Source organism: Morone saxatilis, unplaced genomic scaffold, assembly GCF_004916995.1.
Source record: "Morone saxatilis isolate NCDOM2014 unplaced genomic scaffold, NCSU_SB_2.0 Contig0, whole genome shotgun sequence".
Taxonomy (NCBI): Eukaryota; Metazoa; Chordata; class Actinopteri; family Moronidae; genus Morone; species Morone saxatilis.
In genome coordinates this window covers 300663-306666 of record NW_023339650.1, presented here as the reverse complement: position 1 = coordinate 306666, position 6004 = coordinate 300663, and the positions used below count along the sequence as shown (strand labels likewise).

The window sequence follows — 6004 nt, the reverse complement described above, 5'->3', positions numbered from 1 at the left end:
GTTCTTAAATGTCAAGGTAAAGGTAAAATGTCTTTGTCCTGGAATGACCTAAATATTAGCTTGATTTAATCTGAGTAGACTTTAAGAAGATACCTTCTTAAAAGCACAGCTTTATGTTTAAAATGGTATTGAACTACTTTTTCTTTGCTTCTTTCCTGTTATTTTTTATCATAGCCTTTAAAACTGAGCCAACAGTATCAGCAAGGCTTAAGAAGCGCTAGCTTCAAGTGATGCCTCATACGGATGTGGCCTAGTAATACTGTAGTATTTGAGCAATTTATTGGCTGTGACTACCCTCACTGTAACACATGATATAGTTTTGTGTTCATTTTATTTTACCAAGGGGCTGCAAGTCTTCTTTATGTGGAATCTTGTTTTTCTTTGAACGTCAAAGTGCCACAGATGAAGCATATGTTCCAGTTGCTGCAGTGGTTTATATGCAGTTTGTAAGAACACCATTGAGCCTTTTTATGAGGCTACACTGCTTTTGTAAGTGCTTTAACTCAAACTCAGGCTAGCATTGGTTGGGACTGTCACCATGTGTTTTCAGAGCAGCAGTGATACAAAGAGGCTGCAAAATGACTTAAAGTAATTTTCCTGCTAAAACCTGTGCTTTGACAGCCCCACTCCATTAGACTTTTTGGACTTTAGACTTTATTATTTTATTTTACACGTAACATAACGTGTAAATTCCTTTCCACACGTCTGTACATATCAGACAGCGAACAGCATACAAAGACAGACAGCAGTACACACATCTCCTACCTTGCTCCTTCTAGTAGGACGGCAGTTGTGGTCAGTTTGATGTCATGAACAATTGTAGGGTTGTTTTGAGTGACAGATACAGACATAATCCTTGGGCTGTCCCCAAATAGCTGAGTAAACTGTTAGTCAGTCAGAAGAGTCTTAGTCTATGCACTTTCCATTAGTCAGAAAAAGTCCCTCCCTTGTCACCAGGGACAAAAGTATCAGGGGATTGTTGCACCACAGACCTTTTCTCTTGTAATACAACACTGCTGGATGTGCTAACTGTACTAGCTGCTGCCATTAGCTAGTTAGCGGTCCTATTAGCTGACACTTCCCAAACTGCGAGCTCAAAGTACCGTGGGAGGTTTGTTTACACCACTAGCACAATAGCACGGCCTGAATGAGCACCATAACCAGAGTAAGGCGAGCAGGAAACTGAGCAGGGCTCAACAGCCTCCCAGTGACCATGCCCAGGAACGAACAGAGTTAGAAGCCAGAAACAGGGACAGGAGAGGCATGATGGGAGAGGAGCAAGTTTGTAGCAAGTTGATGTGTAAGTAACTTTATACATCATCTATCGCATCAATAAGTACCTAAGTTAGAAGTTTTAAACAATGAGACACTGTTGAAATAAATGAACTGTTCAGTTTCCTTACTGGTTCTTCTGACACATTCAGAATCTTAACTGGTTATTCAGTTATCATTTAACAGGTGGCTGTTAATATATATATATATATATATGTTTAAATAAGTGAATTAATATGATAAACATTAAAATTGACAAGGAAAATCGGGACAGGCCTAATAACCACACTGGGCTGTGTATTCATATATTCACATATATTCTACAAAAATTTTAGGAACATACTGAAACATACTGAGTACATAAATAGTCAGAGGAGTCAGAAATACTTTGACTGATGATGATTTGACTGCAACATTTGATATTCAAAACATGAGTCAATTATTCCATGAAAGATTAATTCTACAAAGCTTTTTAAAAACTGTTGTATTCATCACTTCATCATTTATTTTTTTGTCTCCTCAGAAACTCAGATGCCAGCCTGCTCCTCTACAGGTAAGAAGCCAACAGAAAATGTATCTTTTTAACGTTTCTTTTGAGAATTTGTCTTTCTGGTTCTGCTACTTTGGGAGTAAAAGGTCCAAGCTGTCACAGCAAGGGATAACTGCACACTGTTGTGGTCCTGCTTGGTATAGCAAGGCCTGTTGGGGACAACCAGTGTGTGATCAGAGGGATTGCCAAAAAATATATTGCAGATATCTGGTCATGTCAGTGAGCCATGCAATGAGCTACAGCCAATGATAGAAGACTTTGTTTCCACCTCCCATTCCAACTGTAAGAGTGGAGCTACAACAAGGCAAGACAATTTAAAGTTTGTACAGAATATAGTTTATCTTGATATCTATGGATTATATTGAAGCCGAATTGACAAGATGACTGTCAACATATGATGCCTTTTAGCTTGTGTTTGTAAAGTAACATGTTTTAACAGACACGTTAGGAATTGTTGAAAAATGTGATATTTCCTTAAGGGAGTTGATGCAGGGAGCTTTTAGTTGAATTCCATCGGATAATATGTACCATTTTTAATGTTTTGTCATCACTACAGAAATACTAGCTAATTGCTAATGTATGATAAGGTTGTCTGACGTTGACTTGGAATATAGTTTGGAGAACTATGGGGATTACTCCTTGTGAAAGATCCTGTAGTGTGTGACCACCTGTTGCAGATCATTCATGTAGTGTGAAAACCACACCAACTTGGTAAATGGTAAATGGTAATTCATACACATTCACACACCGATGCACAGCATCAGGAGCAATTTGGGGTTCAGTATCTTGTTATTCAACACGCGGCCGGGGAGGCCAGAGCCGGGGATTCGAACCATCAACCTCCAATCAGTGGACTTTCACTGCTCTTCCTCTGAGCCACAAGCCATTTCAACTTCAAGACTTCTGATGCAGCTAAATTGTTGTGTAGTGGTGCGCACAGTACTGAGTTCTGAACTTTGAAAGTCTTGTGTATCCAATGCTTTAAATTGCAGTTAGGCTGTTGGTGTACTAACCAGATTTTAGTTATCCATTATTCAGCATACGTAGCTACATACCTAACATCCAACTACAAGTAAAAGCTGTGTTTGGATTCTTAGTGGTTTTGATGAATGTCTATAAGCTGCTATGTTCTATATGTAGTTAAGCTGTGTTGAATATCCAAATGTTTTCAAACAGTGAATTTTTTGGAGGTAACCCTGCAACTGGGTTGCCTGCTCAATGGTGTCATATCCCCTTGTGCACGCGTCAGAGGAAACAAGCTGATAATTTAAGTAATATATATAGCAGCAGCTCGACTCGACCTTTGCACAGACCAGTGATCTCTTAAGATGGAACTGCTTTATTCGTCCTTTTAGTGGTTTTAATTCAGTGGGCCTGGTTGTTTTGGAGGAGGAGGAGAGCCTTTGTTGATACATTGGCTTCTGGTAGAAACCGGCAACGAAGGAGAACTGACTTTCAGTGGACTGCATAATGGTGAACGAACAACTCCCATGATCCATTGCTACTTCACCCTGTCAAACTTCATCTTTTGTTTTCGTTTTGAGACCCCTACTTGCAGAAATTACATATTGTTACATTTGAAAGATAGTGCCTGTTGTTATATGTAGCAAGACACTTTGTTAAGTTTTCATCTTTAAACAGTGTATGCCTCTCAAAAAAAAAAAAAAAAAAAAAAAAAAAAAAAAAAATTCACTGCACTATTTAGTAGCAGGCTGAGACTTTGAAGACACATTGCCAGCCAGATCTAAAACTAAGCAGTGGCACAGTGTAACAGACTAAGTTAGTCTTTGTCGGCTTCTTGTTCACCTTTTACCTGTTCTTCGTGTGTTATGGATCACTGCTAATGCGCTTTTTATATGAATTTCAAAGGCTCACATGCTCCAGCATACGAGTGAGTGTTGAAACCATATTGGGCACAGAGGTTCTGATGTTGTTGTGGTGTTTAGTTTAGGTACCCTGTGTCAGCAGGAGGACATGATTTGTTCTGGGGACATTCAAGAAGAACCTGAAACAAACAGTTGTTTCATTACTTAAAGGACTAGAGTGTGTAGATGTCAAGTGGAATTGGCTTCCCACGCCTTTTAAAACCCTTGCAACCTTCTTCTCTGTGTTATTGGGGCACCTCTTCACCACGAGTACAAAGGGGCAGTGAAATCACTTCCAAGTGACTGTGACCCCCCACTTAAACCCGAAAATATTCCAGCTCATACAGTCTGCCTGTCAGCGGTCTGCCTGGTGCATTCCCTGGACTCGGATTGCACTTTGTTTAAAAACCAAACTCTATTCCACACTTTGGAGAAACAGTTGTGTGGAAATGGCTATCAGGAACCCTCTTATAATTTACAGAGGACTACAAGGGGAGTTATAGGTCTCGGTTCACTGTGGAGGCTCAAAAACCACAGCACACAGAGTAAGATATAACTGTGCTGGACCTGCTGAGCAGTGCTGTCCCAGGCCTGTGGGTTCTTTGTTGGGTTTCCTAGTTCCCAGGTTTCCCTGGGACAAAATCAAGAGTCTTCAACAGCTTAATGCAGGAGATACTGATGGACAATGTTTCTGTATTATGTTAAAATAACGGCACCACATCGGCCCAATGATGATATACAGAAAAAACAAGCAATCTGGTTTCAAACTCTAAATGGCCTCCCACATCTCTGAATTTTTTTTTCTGCAATTCAGATGTGAGCTTGTGTTTGTGCTTTATTTTTGATATTTGGTTGTGTGTAAACAAACCAACAGCGACAAAAATTTGCCAGATAAATTTGAGCGTGTGCATGAAATGTTTGTACAGCTTTTTTTGTATTGTCAATATGTGAGCCGGCGACGGCAAAACCAGCAGGCAAGTCGGCTGGGAGGAATTCACATAAACAAAGAAAACTATACGTTTTTTTTCAAAATTTAGGGGTTTTTCGTGGTTTTTTTACAGAATGTGCAAATCATGAAGAAGCCACTCCCATGTTTCAGATAACGTTTATTTGCCTTAAAAGTATACCTTTTGTGGTTTGAAATCGTGGTTATAGTTTCAGGAAAGGCTGGCGCTTCGTTGGGGTCCGTGTCCGGCGATACAGGTAATTCCATTTACTGGGCTTACCCTGTGGACCAATCACTGTGCTTTTGTTATGGGTAAGAATTTCCTTTGGAGGTGAGAATTGCAAATGTTCTAGGGCTGTTTTCCTCCCTAAAGGGTTTGAGGATGTGACATTCAAAATGGCCACAACTTCACAAACAAAAGATGTTCCATGTGTTAAGACTGACATTCATTGGAAAGCTTAGGAAAACTACAACTTTTCAGAATCTGTAAATAACTCAAAAATGCCTGTCGGGGAGAATTGTGGTTGCTGGTTTTCTCGTGGCTGGTCACATATACACAACAATTGCAGTGAAGAAGTTGTTGGCATTGGAACTCAGGATGCCTCCAATTGTGCTCTTACAGATATATATATATATAAGAGAAACCACGTAAGTGGAACAAAATCTAATTAGATTGAGATTGCAGGGCAGGAATTATACCATAGACAAACTGCCAGTGCCGTTAATGGCCCGCCGTGTGGCCATAATAACCCTTCTAAAATTAAATACCCACACGGCCAGATTGGCGTGCCCTGTTTTGGATTGGCCATTAAAATAAAATTGCTGATTGCTGAACAAAGCCACGTTTCCCAGTGTCTGTCATCATACTGGACATCAACAGAAGCACGAGATTTCTCCCACAAATTTATTTGTAACGACGTAAGACGTTCAGAAAGTTAAGCCTGTGAGCATTTTGGTGCAACGCTAACAAAAAAGTAGTCACTGTAGTCAGTTGCAGTATAATAGTTACTGTGTGAAAAGTTGCTTTTTATGTAACATTACTTCAGCAACTTCTTGTCTTCACAGCAGACTGAAAATAGTTAGCTAATTAGCAGCTATGAGTCAGGTTGAAGACAAAAAGCCAGAGGTCTCCCAAATACGCTTTGGAAGTGGTGGGTGAAACAGGAGTGATTGTGATGACTGGTAGCAGCTAAATGGCTAACCCATCACACACACAGGTTACCAACTAGCCCACCTTCCTTAAAGGGGAAAGAAGGGAGTTTGCAATTTTGTCATATTCTGTAGCCATCATAGTATCTCCTTCACACTTGCAAGGGAAGGGTGAAGCAAGAGAGCTGCAATCAGCAACTGCACTGCTTGATGCCACTAAAT

General features: G+C 40.1%; 1 protein-coding gene across 1 annotated transcript in view; it reads left to right on the top strand.

The window, feature by feature from the left end:
* Positions 1-1808: 1808 nt before the first annotated feature.
* Positions 1809-6004, top strand: part of arhgef4 (Rho guanine nucleotide exchange factor (GEF) 4) — a 110580-nt gene continuing 106384 nt past the window's right edge. The window contains exon 1 of the mRNA XM_035669396.1: positions 1809-1825. The gene's annotated coding sequence lies outside the window, so the exon portion shown is untranslated. The remainder of the gene's footprint in view (positions 1826-6004) is intronic.